This window comes from Malaclemys terrapin, chromosome 4 (genome assembly GCF_027887155.1).
Source record: "Malaclemys terrapin pileata isolate rMalTer1 chromosome 4, rMalTer1.hap1, whole genome shotgun sequence".
Classification (NCBI taxonomy): Eukaryota; Metazoa; Chordata; order Testudines; family Emydidae; genus Malaclemys; species Malaclemys terrapin.
The window spans coordinates 26717768-26734541 of NC_071508.1; the positions used below are offsets into that span (position 1 = coordinate 26717768).

Below are 16774 nucleotides of genomic sequence, written 5' to 3' on the forward strand. Positions count from 1 at the left end.
GACCCAGGGCTGCAGCAGGCATTTCCTCAGCCACAGGGACTGTGGGTTGCTCTACCTTGGGGACTAAACACTTCCCTGTGGGCCTAGCAAGGAGGTATGGGCAGATGGAAGGTGGCAGCTTTGAGCCCCCAGCCTTGACCATGTTTCATTAAGAAATCAAGCTTTCGAAGAGGAAATCTGCCTAGATTTGGGCTGCTTGGAGGTGGGGCAGAGTTAGCCTTTGGAATCCGCCCATGTGAATTCTGCTCTCCAGCCCACTAAGTGTGGCAGGGCCCTCGGTTTCTCTATGCAATGGAGCAATTATGCTGCTATGCCTGTCCCTGGCAGGGTGTCCTCGGGTGCCAGCTCTGCACAGCATTCGGGGTGTTTGTGAAACAGCTGCATCGATTGAGCTGTTTTGCTAGAATGGAAATAATATTTAGTGCGGAAGCGCTGGGGTTTGTTTGGTTTTGTAGCAGTTCTCTTCCGGCATACAGGGGAGGGAATACGCTAGAAAGAGCCTGTAGGTTGGTGTGACCCTTGCGGATATGAGTATGGGGATGAGACCAGTATCAGACACCCATGTAGTCCTGCTCAACCGCTGCAGGGCATGAGCTACAGCAGCTGAGAACAGGACACTAGCTAGAAGCTGGCAAGGCATGTCATGAGCACTGGGCTGAGCTAATGGTGATTTTCCTGTAGCTCAAGGGCTCCAGCTGCAGCTCTGCTCCCCCAGGCTCCTGGTTCAAGTCCCGGTTAGGGGAGATTCCTCCTAAATCAAAGCTGCCATTGCGGTTTGTCTCCATGCCACAGGCCCGGTTCCCCGTTGCTCCGCGCCTTGTGTTGTCGTCATTGACACCAGGGCAATGGGGGTATGAAATGCTCCTGTTTTGATGTGGTGGCGTCTTACTCAATTTGCGCTGCTGCAGTGTGGCACAGTAGGTGCAAGGCAATGGGGAATCAGGCTCCAAGTATTTATAGCAGCCGCTCTCCCAGGGCAGGCGGGCTGGCGGGCTTAGCACTGCTTTGAGTCAGACCCATTGACGCATCCCTTTCACCTCCCTGCTGTCCCATGTCTCCAGCCGGCACTGACGCAGCCTGGGCCCCCTTGCGACTTGGGGGACATTTGTTAATTTATTTTCATTAGCGCTAAATCACTTCCCTTTTTAGCTAATTGAAAAAGAACCCACTGAGATGGGAGGCCAGGGCTGATTATCTAGGTCAAATCTGAATCCTGCTTAGCTTGGTGACCCAGCTTTCACTCACGTAGCAAAGCATGACACAGCGTGTGAGGCACACCCGGCAAGCAACACAGCTCTTCTCCGCCTGGCGGCCAGGTGGCAATCGGATTTCATTAGTTGCAGTCACTTTGCTATGGAGCGCACCCCTTAGAAAACACACAGTCACTGGGGTCTAAAAATGTCTATTAATGGAATTGTTTGATTTAGCAGAAAACTTGGAATTGAGTTAATTATTTGCTCAACGTGGGAATTTTGCCGAATGGCCTAGGAGTGTTCTTAATTTGTGCTGACTAATAAAATAATGAGGATTAACTGTTTATAGGATGGATAGACTCATTTTTGAGTTAGAGTGAGAGAAAACTGACCCGTAATGAGTTAACTTTATTAATACACTGAAAGCCCCTTGCTTTGCAACTTTTCTGGCAGTGTCCAGACAGGCTGGAGCCCAGGAGAGATAGGAGGCCCCCTAGCAACACTGCAATGAGCTCCATCTGTCCCAGCCTTTTCGTAGCTGCTGCCCAGCTCTGCCACTGCCATCCCAGGAGACCTGGGGCAAGTCCCTTACCCTCTCTGCTTCAGTTTCCCATATGAAAAAATGAGGCTGGTGTTTCCTTACATCCCAGGAGAATGGTGAGACAAAGGCACTGGGATCTCCTGCAGCATGGGGCTAGAGAAGAGCGGCGTAGTATCTGCCTGGTTCTTTGTCAATCCCAGCGCTGCAGCTACAGATTCTTTTGTGACCTTGCTGTACTGGCACAGAGCCAGACGTGGCACCAGATCCTGCAGCTGGGCAGCTTCTGATAAACAGTCCCCTGTGTGACCATCCCTCGACATGACATCACCAGTACAACTATAGAATCAGGATCCAGTCAACAGTTGCTGCTTTAGGGCAGGGGAGGCACAAAAATCGCCATGTCTGTTGTTCCTTTCCACATGCTGAGACAGCACAAGCTCTTTGCCTTTTGGAGCTTCTTTGGGTCCTGGCTTGGGCTGGCCTAGATGAAAACTGTTCCCTGTACCCATCTCCCTACACTTAGCAGAGAGTAAAAGATTCCAGTATTAGCTTTGGCCTCCAGGAACTGCTACTGTTCCATCTTCTGTTTAATTTCATTATGAAGGGCCCCCGATTGCTGTATAGATTACAATGCGTAATATACAAACTATATACGCTGCCCCCACCACTGTAGTGCAGCCACCTCTGGGATGAGAGGTGGCAGCTGTTTAACATTATGCAGCTGGAAACCCTGTCGCCCATTCCCCCCACCTCCCAAGCTGGATTCTCGTGTATTTGGCAGCGCTACAGGGATGCAGCTGCCATTTGCAAGGATACACAACAGTCTAGGATAGGAGGTCCTAGACATCATGTCCTGCCGGTTCTGCATGGACATGAGAGTCCAAGGGACACTTCTTGTGAGAGGAGACATTTGCCCCAGGGTGTTTCCTAGGCTAATGTTTGCCTCCTACCCCACAAGCGCAGTGAACTGGCCACCGACCTGGCTGCTGCTCTCTCTCCTAGAAGTGGCCGCACATCACCGGTCCTGCATCCGTTTCCCTGGAGTGAGCAGTCTTGGATCAGTGCCTGGCTTGGGCAGGGATTTGGGCTGGGAGGCTCTACAGAAATGCAGAACGCTAGCTCGCTAGGAGCACAGGGCTGGGATAGCTGGCAGGGTTAGAAAGGCAGGATGACAGATGCTGGCTGGCGCACCAGAGCGAGTACTCTTCATCTTGCAACAATGAGCTGTGCGATTTGTATCCCCTGGGGCATGAGAGGGGTTTGCACCTTTATAGGGACTGCGTGGGTTCTTCTCCAGTGCTCGCAGGAGTGCACCAGAATTTGGCTGCCCCGCACAGGGGCGCCCACTGGGGCAGATGGCGACATCTACATTCCAGTCACTTTATTATTTGGTCTTGGTACCACCCATGCTGCACTAGACACGTCCCAGGCTGTCAAGAAGGGCTGGGCCTGGCCTTTCCTGATTCAGTCTCAAGTCAATTTAGCAACATAACTCCCTTCACTTCAGTTTACATGGGGCGAGTGACGGGGGAATTGGGCCCATTGGGGTTGCTCCTGATTTACATGGGGGTGAGGGAGGGAGGAATGAGGCCCATATTTTCCTCTGGGGTTTTGTATCTGTTTCCCTTGGTGAGGATGTACCTGGGATGAGCACTGGTGGGTTATAGCGTAATTGATCATAACAGCGATCAGTGAGAGGACACAGGACAGTGCAATGGGAAAAAGGATTGTGTCACCTGTGAGACAGAACTGGGTCCTGTCCACTCTGCAGAGAACAATGAACCTGGATCTGCTTGCTCTGTTGCTACCTGGGAGGTGAAGGATCCAGAATGGATGCAGCAGGGTTTATTGGGTAGGGACGGGCAATGTCATGTAGACTGGTACATGCATCTCAGGCACCTCCCATGCTGTGGGAGCACTTCCCATGGTGTTTGCAGCCTTGGAGTGATCCAAGGGGCTAGTAAGCCTGTCTCTCTTGCGCTCCCAGGTCACTGCTGGAAGCCCCCCAGTACCTCCTTCCAGGAGGGATGTTGGAAAGCCGGCAGAGTCTACCTGGGCACATGGGGACAAATCCCGTTAGGTCAGGTGATCTCCGCCATGCCCATCCCTGTGGCATTGCAGCAGCTGGACATCAAGGTTCCATCCTGGGGGCCTAGGAGCTCCCCGAGAGCACTGATATGTGTCCACCTTCCAGAGCTACTGTCGGGGTGGGGCGGGTACTAATGAAGCATCTCCAGCTGGCTGGCCTCCTAGGATGGCGTCATGGGCAGAAAGGGAGGGATTTCCCTGGTTTCCTAATCCTAGTGATACTTTGCTTTCCAAAGAGCCATGGCTGAGTATTGTCCCTAGGTAAACAGGCATAGAGAGATCTCATAGTGGTTGTTGGGGTTAGTGGGTGGTGCTGGTAGCCTGCGATACATCTGAAGTCACAAAAGATGATCTGGTGCTCCCTTCTGGCTTTAAACTCTATGGCTAGAGCTGGGTGAACCATGATTTGCCAAAAAATGCAGTTTCAGGTCAACCAAATTTATTCACAAATTCGGGTCGAATTCAATAGATAGTTTTGGCCCACATTTTTTTTTTAAAACTCCAAATCTTTCATTTAGAAATGTATCTAGATTTATTTCAAACAAACAAAAAGGATGAAAAAAATACCCCAAAACAAAAAAGAAATCACTTCAGGTTGAATGAAACGTTTCAGGTTGACCCAAGATGAATTTTTTTTGGACCCTGAAATGAAAAACCAGTTGCCCACTCAGCTCTTCTCCCGAGTCCCAGTCCCCTGCTCTAACCACTGGGGAATGCAGCCTGCCGGACCACAGGCTTGCTGCATCTAGCATCCATGTGACACAGTCTTGGTGGCTAGAACATATTCATTTCCATGCCCCATGCTTGTGCTCTCTGGTTGCTGCAGTGCATAGGAACACAGCCCTTCGTGGGCCATTCTCCTTAGCACAGCTCAGATCAGTCCTGGCACTTTGCTTTGGTCCCATTCCTCATGGGACGGCGGGAGGGAGAGGAACAGTTGACAAAAGCATGAATTAAGACCAGCAAAACTGATCCGCCATGAAAGACAGCAGACTCTGCATGCCAATTCCCTGGCGCAGCGGGGAGATGCGCCTCCTGCCCAGAACAGGCCTAATTCTGCTGCCGCTGAAGTCAATGTGAGTTTTGCCGTAGATGTCAAAGGGCCCCAATACACTCAGTGGAGATTCTGACATCTCCTGCTCAGGCATTTGTTCCTAGTTTTCATGCTTGGGATTCAGAGAGACTGAGACAGGGGCAGCTGCATTCACTGCCATCCCTGTTGTTCTCCGTTAATTTCACACACTTTTTCTTAGCCTTAAAATGCCACCTGCAGATCGAGTTCCACTCCATCCCAATCAGAGACGGCTAGTTTCTCAGCGTGTTGCCCGGTAAGCATGCGAATAACAGAGCCAGCCTGGGAGCCCTCACACCTGGGAGTGTCTCCATTGAAATCAGTGGCTATACTCACCTGAGCAAAGGCAGCAGGATCAAGCAAATAATAAATCATGTTAAAAATCACCATCACCGAGCTTTCTAATGAACTCTTGTCAGAAGAGCACACAGTGTGACGTCCTTAATTCTAGTTGTTAAAGAAAAGCTGGCTGGGGTTCGGAGGGGAGGGAAAGGGATGATTTACAAACCCTGGTATTCCTGACATGTTGCTTTAATTTTCTTTAATAGACATTTTCTTCCCCAGCAGCATTAGCAATCCTTGGGCTAGGCTCAGGGAAGTGAAACTGACTTGAAACAGACTTGGCTAAATCCCTGTCCCAGCAAGTGGAGACCAAAGTGGCAAAGCCCTGGCATCCGTGGGGAAAATGAAATGGATTTTTAAAAAATGCATTCGCCTTTCATTGTCCTGGATGCTGCTAGTGGCACAGGGCCGGGCCTGGCTTAAAATACAGGCGGAGTTCTAAAATGAGTGGCAATCAGGCACCCGAATCCTCTGAAAATCTCAGCCCTCATTTAGATTTTGACAATGCCCCTAGGAGCTGTCCTTTCAGCACCACTAGTGACAGACCCTGGGAACACCACCAGGGCTGGGATCCAGGGGCATTCACATCTTTCTGAGAACGTCATCTCTGATGTAGTAAGTTCTACATGCACACACACCAACACTCAGGTTTGCATGCACACATATACACTTGTGCACACATGGACACATGCACTATAGCAAGCCATGACTCTGACTGGGGAGGAAAGAGGCAGGTGAGATTGTTGTTGTCACTTCTGTTTTTAAAAACTTGGAGGAGCTTAGATACTGTCTGTTAATAGTGGGAGCTACCTAACTACCTAGACTGTCTCTCCTTCCCCAGCCCACTTTCTGTGACATCAGGTAGCAGCTGTACAATCCATTGAAATGTTAAAAACCTCCCCAGCTGGGATCTCTCTAGGTTACTCCAGGTTTGATCACTATTAGCTTTTTCCAGCTGCAAGCAGCTACCACCTCTTCATTTCCCGACAGTCCCTCCTGATTGTATCTATCCCTCGTATTTAGTTGGAGGGATTCACAGGCCCAAGAGACAGGTAGGCACCTGAAAGTCAGTGGGCATTGTGTGCTAACTCCCATATGTGTCTGTGACCTTCACCCCCTAGGCCTTCCACATGGATGATGGGTATTTGCTTTTTTATGTCAATTTGCCTTTTCAATATTTGTAAAGCAAAATGCGGACCTGCCTCATGCAGAGAAAATGCAGAACATACAGCAAAGCGGAAACACCAATAGCTGGGGGCAATCCCTTGAAATAGAGCCAGAAAGCAAAAGAAAGAATCACCTTTCTCAAGGCGGCTGTGCTATTAAAAAGAAATCCCTATGGACAGCCCTTGCTAGGGTCGCCTGGGAACTCTCACCAGAGCAATGTCCCTGTAACCGGGGAGAAGGGCTGACAAGCTGGAGACGTGCTAGTCTCCTGGCTCTGTTTGGCTGTCAGAAATCAGACACTCTCTTGGTAGGACACTAACGTGGACTTTTGAAGAACACTCAGCACTGGCCAGACTATTCCCAACGAGGAGGATTCCCAGTGACCTCAAGGAGGGTGGAGTTAAGCCAATGGAATGGGTTACCTAGGGAGGTGGTGGAATCTCCTTCCTTAGAGGTTTTTAAGGTCAGGCTTGACAAAGCCCTGGCTGGGATGATTTAGTTGGGGATTGATCCTGCTTTGAACAGGGGGTTGGACTAGATGACCTCCTGAGGTCTCTTCCAACCCTGATATTCTATGATTCTATGATTCTAGTGGTTTGGAAAACCTTTCACTTTAAAAGGAGCATCCCAGTAAAATGAAATGTGGCCTGTGATAGCCCAAGCTAAGCCCCTGGCACCTTCAAGTCAGGGATGCCAGGCTCATGCTCTACCCCCATCAGCTGACATTTTCTAAATGGTTTGGTGGTGTTGAGGCCCCAACCTTTGACACCTCACACAGGCCTGTTTTTCAGGGGCTGGGTGCCCAGCACTTCCTGGAAGCCAGGCCCTATTAAGGGCTTGCAGGTTGGGGCCCCCATCACTAGTCACTTTTGGAAACACTTGCCATCCATAACGGGGTCCTCATCAGCCAAATACGCTGCTGGCAATGAGCAGCAGAATTACATTTCCTGAGGCTGACTCTGGCCAATCATTGGCTGCCTCGGCTTCATCTGCCTTAATTGGCTTAGACACCAGGTTGCCACGTGGGCATAGAAGTGGGGCTCAGCATGGAGAGGGACAAACATGGTGGGAAGCAGGCGTGTATATGAGAGATGAGGAGAGGGGGCTGGGCATAAAGACTTCATTCTCCGAGGTGCTGAGCTCTAGTGGATGGGTGCTGCACCTCCTCAGCTGTTCTGTATCTGTGCCGTGGTAGTGCCTATGAGTCCCTGTCATGGGCCGGGCTCCATTGTGCTAGGCACTGTAAAGACACTGAACAAAACGGGTGTTCCATGGGGTCCTTGGAGACCTGCCTGCCTGCGTCTCTCGGGTTTCATCCCTTTATCCTCACTCCCCATCACCAGCGTGTTTTAATCAGAAGCCTGGCAGGAGCGTGGAGGCTGGACTCCAGTTTGTCAGAGGCCCCTGTAAAGAGACGGCTAAGAACACTTTTGTGTTAACTCGACACTCCCCATGTCTCCGTCTCGTTGAGTCTTCAACTCTCTTCCCATCTCAGCAGGAAAGATCTCTCTCTCTCTCTCTCTCTCTCTCTCTCTCTCGCTTGCCCTTGTCTCTGCCTCCCCCTCTCCATCTGCTGTTGTTTATTATTTAGTCCCGTCAACACACAATTTCATTCTGTACGAAGTGGCACAAAATAAAAGTCATTGTGTTGTAATTGCAAGTGCAAAATGCTGTAATAATCTTAGTGTGAGCACACCGCTGCCCTCTAGTGTGTGCAGCCTGAACTGCTCATTCATGGCCCTGCTTTATCCACTAGGAGGTGACACTGCCTCCTGTCATACAGCAACTTTCCCCACATTCCCACCGACCTCGGTCCCCGTCCCATGAGGTTAGCAGAGCACCCGTCACTAGCGAATCTCATCCATTTCTCAATGCATTTACGATGTGCCCATCACCATGGTATCTAGGCGCCAAAGAGACAATTTTAAAAGCTACTTTCATCCAGCAGGTTCAGCCTTCCTGCCCCTCTGCTGCTGCTTCCAGCCCTTTCTAAGCAGGGATTTTTGTTTTCAGTTGCTTGTTGCCTGGGGAAAGACTCCTGGCCATTCCCTAGTTACAGTCAGTGTGAGAAGGCTGGTGCAGGCTGAGCATGCCACAGTTTGGACACATCCTGATCTCCACTGGAAGGGAGTTTCACAGCCAAAAGCTCAGCGGTGAATCTTGGGCTGTCCATCTAACTGCAGCGGGCATGATGGCTTGCCTGTCCATGACAGCTGGGTCCTACTTGAAGAAGGGATCTTCAAAAGTGACTAGCGATTTGGGGTGCTCAGTTTCTGCAAAGTGCCCAGCACCTAGCCTCTGGGAATCAGACTTCTTCGAGGTACCTCGAATTGGGCACCTAAAATCACTCTTGAAAATCTTAGCCTCTAAAGGATGAGGATCTTGCAGTGGATCTGATATTGGAGATGGAGCCAGTGGGAAGCATGACGCGATGGGCACTTATCTGTCTGTGTGGGCCACCTGGTGATTCCACAGGGCTCACACAGAGCACCTTGCAGTGGTCTAACCTGAGGTGATGGAGGCATGAATCCCGGTGCAGTCTCCTAACCAGATTGAGACAGGCACAGCCCTGAAACGGCATTCTAGCAATCAGAGGGCACATGCCCTCAGTGGCAGGAGAGATCAAAGTTCTGGCCGAGTCCTTGAAATTCTTCCCTCTTCCTAGCAGTCTTGCTTCAGTTTTCTTTGGAGTATGCTAGAGCCAGCTGCTCTCCATCCGTGTCCGGGTCTCGCACGGCCCCTGGGGAAGGAGCAGTCCCACTGTCCATGGTGGGGGCTGCCTGCCCCCACAGCTCCCAAAGCTGGGCCTGCTACTGAGATGTCTCCCGTCTGGCCAGCTCAGACTGGTGCCTGGCTGGCAGGACCTGCCCTGGAGCACAGGGCCAGACATCCGCCTCCTTTGCTTGTGTTTCATTCTGGCCCCATGTCCCATGCGGGTCAAGATCCCCATTCCCATGAAAAAGGAACACCTTGCGGTCTTTCCCCTCTTTCCCCTCACACTGCTCTGGGGCGGGTGGCAGCGCTGTTGCCCGTGTTGTAAAGAGGCAGTGCTCAGGCCCAGAGACCCTAAGGCCCAGATCATCAAAGGGATCTAGGGGCCTAATTTCCACTGGCCCAAGGTCACACAGGGAGTCAGTGGTGGGATTGAATGCAGGTCTCCTGAGTCCCGGGCTAGCACCCTAACCACTGAGCCACGCTGCTGGCCTACCTGGGCTATGGCTGCCAGATGATGTTCCTGACTTCCTGTCCTGCTCCAGACTCTGTTGTAGGGCTTGATCCTGGCCCTTCCTCAGAAGTAACATGATCCAAATCACCGATTCCTCAATTGGCTTCCTCCTCATCCAGCCCTTGGTCCAGCTCCCTAGTTCTGACTCCGTCTCTTCATGCATGGCCACTCCTTCCACGCATCCTCGTTTCCTGACTGTGCTTCTCTGCAGCTGCCACTAACACTGTGTTCCCCTTCAGCGAGATCTTGACCAAGCGCCCATCCAGCTCTCAGCTGCCTCCTTAGTCAGACTCACAGCCAGTCTGCTGCCAGCCATGAACATCGCTTGCTTTTTGCTAATAGAAATTCAGAAGGGCGGTGCCAAAGCAAGGGGAGGATGGCCTAGTGGTTGGGGCCCTGGCCTCAGACTTGGGAAATCCGGGGACAGTTCCGGGCTCTGCTACAGACTCGACGTGTAACTTCAGGCAAGCCCCTTAAGCAGCCATTTCAGAAGGCTTGGCATCCGCGATGTGGACTGGCTTTTGCGAAGAGCTGCATGTGTTGGGCGCTGGGCAAATCTGAGTTTGAGTGTCCCAGTGGGAGCTGCTGGGTGCCGACGGCCTTTGGAAATCTGGGCCTCAGCTCCCCACCTGTCCAAGGGGTTAGTGCAAGTTAAATCCATTCACGTGCAAGGGAGACAGGGGCAGGATCAGGACCCAGATCGAAAGAAAACTGGGGTTTGAAGATTGCCATTTTTCTTGGCCCCATTGCCATGGGTCCCCATCCCCCACTGTCGTACGTGTCGCCCCGTCTTAGACTCAGCAGATTGCTCTCACACTCCTCCCCGTTGTTCCCAGCTTCTCACTGGCCCATGGCGCAAGAGTCCAGAAGTAGCTGCCAGTCTCTGAGCTTCTCCAGTGCATTGTGCAGTAATGCGGAGCTCCCATGCACGGGTCTCTGCAGAGCCCGGCACAGGTCTGTGCTAATGCTGGAAACGGGGGGGTTGGACCTGGGTTGGGCTTCAGCTGGGTTTGGGATTTGGCTTTAAAGCTGACTCAGGGGTTGGATTTGGGTCTGACAGAGCTGGAGTTCATGTGCTGGCCTGGCCAACTCCACCATCTTTCAAAGCCCTGTTGGGTCTGACCCAGACCCAAAGCCCTCGCTGTGGGTTTGGAACCCAGGATTTGAATGTGAGTTGCCCCCTGATTCAGCAGGGTTCAGAGTTGAAGTTCCACATGTCTAGCAACCCCAAATGGTTCAGAATTGGGTCTCTGTCTAGCTCGGCCCCCAGAAGTCCAAATGCCCATGCAGCCCTCGGCTGACCTGCCCCAGCCTCATACACCGGCACAGCTGCTCTGGATCGCCCCGCAACAGGCTCTTCCATGAGATCCCTGCGCACTCCTGCTACTGTTTGGACTACAGATACCGAGGGGATCGTAGCATCCTGGCGCTCCTGGGCCAGATCCCAACCTGAGCCCAAACCACAGAGGCAGCTCTGCAAATGAAAGTTAATGGGAGGAAAGAGAGGTTACCCGAACATCCCAGAGCCCTCGGCTCAGAGCAAGACAAGGTTTATTTGAACTGGTTCCCCCTTGCCTCTAATTAAAACAACTCTGAAGGGTTTGTAGCTCACAGCTCCCAATGAAAGCATTGCTGCTAATGCATGAGAACACTTAGATCTTGTCTGATAAATAAGACCTTTCTTTCTGTGACTCAGTGTGTTACCCGGAGTCCCTCCGAAAGCCCTGCCGGTCATATGATTTAGCCCCCAAGGGCCTTTGAAAACTAGATTTCATGTTAATTTAGCTGAATGTAGCCTGATGAAATGAAAAGCCCGTGGACGTCGCAGGACGTGGAGGCTGGGATTTGCATTCCCTTAGCCTGCTGTGCTTTTTAAAGATTAAATACACTGCCAGTCTGATTCCTCTGCTGGATTACAGATGTCCTTTCAGCCATTTTTTTTGCAATCTCTGAGCTGTAGGCCCTGATGCACCCTGAAAGCATGACCTATATTTCAGTTCGCACACAGGCTGGAGAGATTCCAAATGAGCCCCCCCTTTTTGCAGCAGGTGACTCTGGGCTGGCTTTAGCTGGCAAACTAGGATCATAGAAATAGAGGAGGTTGGAGAACATCATGGCAGAGATTCCTCCAATCTCTCCTCCACCTTCCTGCTTTCCTCCTCTCTGTCTTCACGGTCTTCCAATCTCCCTTGGGAAGGGGCCATGGCTGTAAACGGCCCCAGTCACAGTGTCCTGGCAATGTCGCTCATTGCGGTTTCCAAGCTGTTCACTTTAGCCGGTTCAGGAACGGACTTAGCTCTCCAGGCGACCCTGTGCACGGCACAGACAGCGGCGGGTACAGAGAGCGTCCCCACTTCCCAACCTCACATGAACCACATGCACAAGAGCAGGGATGCTTTGGCAGCAGGGGAGAAATCCAAACTTTCCTGGGGCCAAAGGGCTCCAACAGGCCAAGTCCACCAAGAACTTCATAATAAAATTTCCAGCTGGCTTCACCCGCCTGCAGCGCTCAGTGGCGCTCTGACTGCTTCCTCCAGCTGACTCAGAGTTTGCTAAGGCAGCGGTTCTCAAACTGTGGGTCACGAGCCTGTTTTAATGGGGTTGCCAGGGCTGGCGTTAGATTTGCTGGGGCCTGGGGCCGAAATCCAAAGGCTTCAGCCCGGGGTGGTGGGGCTCAGGCGGGCTCAGGCTTCAGTCCCCCCTCCTGGAGGCTTGTAGTAATTTCTGTTGTCAGAAGGGGGTCAATAGTGGGCAGAGGGGAGCCGCTCCGCTCCAGAATGTGCCGACTCAGCAGGACCAGTCAGCCCATGCGAGGAGCACAAGAGTCAAGAAAAAGAAGGTGCAACTAATGCTGTGCAGCATGGGGCTAGTGCTGGCCCAGGGCACAGAGCGGAGCCGGTAGCATGGTGCAAGGGGTGAACACATGACACATGTGCACACACAAGGGGCGTGGCACAAAGAAAAAGAGGCGTGGCTAGAGCTGTATGTCCCTTCCCTCCCCTGTCGGCTTGCTTGAAATCCACACCAGGGTTTCTCTAGGCAGCTCCAGTTTACACCTATTGGCCTGTGTGCCAGCATGGGGGCACCGAGCACCGCTCTCCCTGGGGCAGGGACAAGGGCACTTGGAATGAGGGTTGCCAAGCCGTGACAGATCCCTGCAGGGGCAAGGCGTGGGTGGTCACTGGCGGGAGGCAAAGAGAAGGATGCTGAACGGAGGCTCTGCAGCAGACAGCTGGCCCCTCCAGGAGGGAGCTCTGCATGGGGCCGGTGGCTCACAGAGCGCCTTGCTGCGCACACAGGCGGTGCTCTGATCACATTGCACCATACAGCCTGGCGTGGGGAGCAGCCTGCGGGATGCCCTGTGGGGAGCTTTTAGGACTGCAGGTGTGTGGGAATAACAGCCTGACCCACGTGTTGATCGGGCTGGCTCACCACCCATCTCAGCGCCCCCCTCCCACGCAAGCTTGGCAGCTGGAAAGTCCCTGATGCTCAGTCCTCCCGCTGGGCTAACTGGCGCCAGTATCGGCCGTGGCCCTGCTAAGGCGGCTGTCCTGCCCTGGGCTGTTCTCTGCTGGGTGCACCTCCACCTAGGCTCCCCAGTTCCAGAGGGTTGAAGCCATCCCAGAGACCTTGGTTGGGGGCATGTTTGAGGGCATGTGGGGCTTAGACACCAAACTGAGCACAAGGCATGAGATTTGCCCAAGGCACAGGCACCACTTAAGTCAGCAAAGCCAGCTTTGAATGGGGCTGAAGTGGGTGTCTAAGCCTGGTGCTACCCTCTCTGCCAGGGGAATTACCCCCAGAGAGGGGACTGGGCCCTAAATGTTAGGGGGAAACACCCTTCAAACCTAGGGACTGGAAAACCGGTTCCAGAAAAATCAGAACCAACCCAGACCTGCTCCCAGGACTCGGGGCCGAGTGGAACCTTGAAGGAGGTTTGGAAAAGTTGCTGTCACTTTTTTAAACACAATTTTTGCAGCTCCTCCAGCCAGTCTGTCCCGTTTGGGACCAGCAGCCAGAGAGTCCAGATACCACATGGGCCTGCAGTCCCAGCCTGCAGCTCTGGAATCTACAGGGAAACCGCAGCCTGAATTTTGGAGCCAAGAGTTCTGACCAGACAGACTCATGTGGCTGGATGCTCAGCCTGGCAGAGGCTCTGACCCTCTGGGGAAGCTCCCAAACTACAAGTCTTTTGCTCTCTTTCAATGCTCCCTATTACTCATGAAGCTCTTCCCCATCATTGACCAGCTAGTCTCCTTGTGCAATGCTCTAGCTTTGTCTTTCAGTGATGGTTTCCTCACTGGCTGGGCCCGCAAGAAGATAAGAGATCTACTACTCCTACCACCTAAGGGAAATCTCCAGTATCTCAAGTGGTGAAGGCCTGTGTTTTCTGTGCCGGACAAGGGTTCTAACCCCAGCTTTGCACATACCTGTGCTTTACCCACTGAGAGTCTCTGTAGCGCATGGATTTGTTATAGGAAGTATCGTTGCATGGGGGGAAACTGAGGCATCAGGCAGTTAGGTGACTTGGCTGTGACCGTGCAGGAAGTCAGTGCCGGGATCAGAACTCGGGAGCCCCTGCTTGCACCTCTAGACCCATTCTCCCTCCATGGAGACTTTCTGGGTCTGCCCTCGTGAAGCAAGCGCAGCTGGGGATGTGAACTAGCCAGACTAGCATTTTTCGACTGCCAGGGACTCACTCAGCGCGTTCCCGCTGGCTTCCTCCAGAGTAACTAGCTCTCCCCGCCCCCCCAGATGGAGCCAGCACTGAGAGCCAAGACGGCAGCTGGGAGAACGGGTGGAGGGAAGGGAATTAAACCAGGGGAAATAGTCATAAGGGGGGGAATTAAAAAACAAACCCTAAAGAAGCCCGATTTGTAGTGAGCTGTTGACGATCATCCGAGGGGCTGGCAAAGCTGCTTCAGACGGGTTAGCAAGTGAATTAGCTTAGCAGCACTGAGAGCCTCCGATTCCCTGCCTGGCTTGCAGAGCAGGAGCCAGTGTGCCGGGGAGGGATGCTTCAGTCAGCGAACATCTGGTGAGAAATGGGATTTGCATTCCCAGATTTTGCATTCCTCTGCGTACGGCCTACGAGGAGCGTGTGAGCGGAGGCTGCTTAGCCCAGCGCTCTGGTGAGTCAAATCCCCCCTTTCTCATTCTCCTATGTAATGTGCCTCCTGAATGCAGGCGGGTGGCACTTAGCCCTGGGCTGCAACTCCGGACGTTTGGCTGGAAGGAGCTGGGGTGCAGGGAGCTGCTGTGCTCAGGCAGGGAGTCCCCTCCCGGGAGGCTGCAGTGCAGTGGAAAGTGGCTGCAATGCAGGCGGTCCTGTGCAAGTGGAAGCAATGGGCTGCGGTCCTGTGACATGAAGGCTTGAGAAGCGGACAGTGGGATTAAGAAGAAAGTGACCTCCTGTTGTGGTTTATTCTTCCTTTCTCTCGTTTCATCTCCTTTCCCGCATTCGTGCGTGTAGTGTCCGAGCGGCTCATGAACAGTCACGGGGGGCGCCGGGAGGCTGGGGAGTGTTTCCCCCATTTTACAGATGGGGAAACTGAGGCACAGACTTGCCCACAGAACCAGGAACAGATCCTGAGTTCTAGTCCAATGCCTTCTCCACAGGCCCATTCTTCTGCCCTGTCGCCTGGCAGAATGCTGCTCGTTCCATCGGCTGGGGATCGATGCACAGGCCAGGCCTGTGCCCCCCTGCATGGTCACGTTTCCTTTTGCTTGCCTAGCCCAGCCCCTGGCCAAGCTCTGCAAACTCGCCGTGAGCTAGGAAAGCAAAGGGAGGATCTGGGCCAGCCCTGCTCCGCCTCTCATAGCTACTTCCTGTGTGTAGGCCCCGGGAAAGCTGAAGCAAAGGGAGGGGCTGGGTGCAGCTCATTTGCATGCCAGTACCCAGCAGGCTTTTCAAGCACTCCACTTGCCCATAATGGTACGTGAGCTGTGAGCCACGCTCGTGTAGATGGGTTCACAGCGCTCCAGCGTGCTGTGGAGGGAGCAGCGTTGGACAGTGACACTCCAGTTAGCGTGGGACGCAGAGACTTCTAACCCCGTGATGATGGTGTGGGTGTGAGACTGGACAATGGGCCGGTTTTGGGGGGGCAGGGGTGGAAGCTCCCTGCGAATAGGGATGAGGGAGGTATTGGGACTAGGCATGGAGAGGTGGGGGATTGGAGGTTCATACCTGCTGCTCCCAGGCCCGTTGAGAGAAATGCCCTGTTTGCTGGGGCAGCTCCCCTGCTCCTGCACTTCATTTACACTGATGTTACAGCGGTTTCCAGGGCACCTCTCAGGTCAGGGCCCCGATACAATTGTCCCCCTTCCCCATCCCCTTGTCATCCCTGCCTGGGCCCATTCCAGCCACTCTGGGTTCCACTCCCTGCTCCCTGGCTTCATCCTGGGCACCACAGCAGCTGCACCAGCCCCTCCAGGTCCCCCTGTCGCCTCTGCCCGCCCCCCAGGGATGTGCAAGTTTACATGGGGGAAGAGCCCCTGCAGTATTTCCATTGCAGGGGTGCTAATCCTCCCATCCCCCTGCCCCCACCTGTGCTGTCACCCCTGGGTACAATAATGCCTCCTTTAGCATGCGCTCAAGGGGCTAACTCATTCATCCACAGTATTATCAGACTGTCTGGACATGCTCAGCAAAGCTTCCAGTAACTCTGCCCCCTATTTCCCCTCCCCACCCTTAACCTTAACTCTGCCCCTTGTTTCCCCTCCCCCGCACCATTCCTAACTGCAGTCGCATGACCTCTCGCATGGCATCCACCCCTCGCACCTGGTTTAGGAGCAGGAGGGTTGTGCCAAGAGGGTCAGGTAGGAGTAGGGGGAACCTGTATGTCCCATGTAGCTTTCTAGTGGTGGAGGGGTCAGTGTGCAGGTGGATGCTAAGGTAGCACTGCGGGCTACTGGATAGGACATCGAGAGGTGGCACCTTATCCTTGTCGTCATTGGGTCTGATGCTTGCTGTGGCAGAGAAGCCATGCTCCAGTGGGCAGAGCATCTGAGTGGAAGTCAGGGGCTCTGGGCTCGCTTCCCAAATGGGGCGACTCCCACCTGCACTCTGCAAAAAGTGCTCCGCAGGTGCTGAGTATAGCTGCACAGCAGATCCGGGCCTTTGTGTTCCACCGTTTCCTTAGCTC

The 16774-nt window shown here is 53.2% G+C and overlaps 1 protein-coding gene across 6 annotated transcripts in view; it reads left to right on the forward strand.

The window, feature by feature from the left end:
• Nucleotides 1–16774, forward strand: part of NAV1 (neuron navigator 1) — a 302165-nt gene that overhangs the window by 75498 nt on the left and 209893 nt on the right. Inside the window, exon 1 of one of the 6 annotated variants that reach the window (XM_054026396.1) lies at nt 14710–14761. The exons of the other annotated variants lie outside the window; for them this stretch is intronic. The gene's annotated coding sequence lies outside the window, so the exon portion shown is untranslated. Of the gene's footprint in view, nt 1–14709; nt 14762–16774 lie in introns of those variants that run through there. 6 annotated transcript variants of the gene reach the window in all.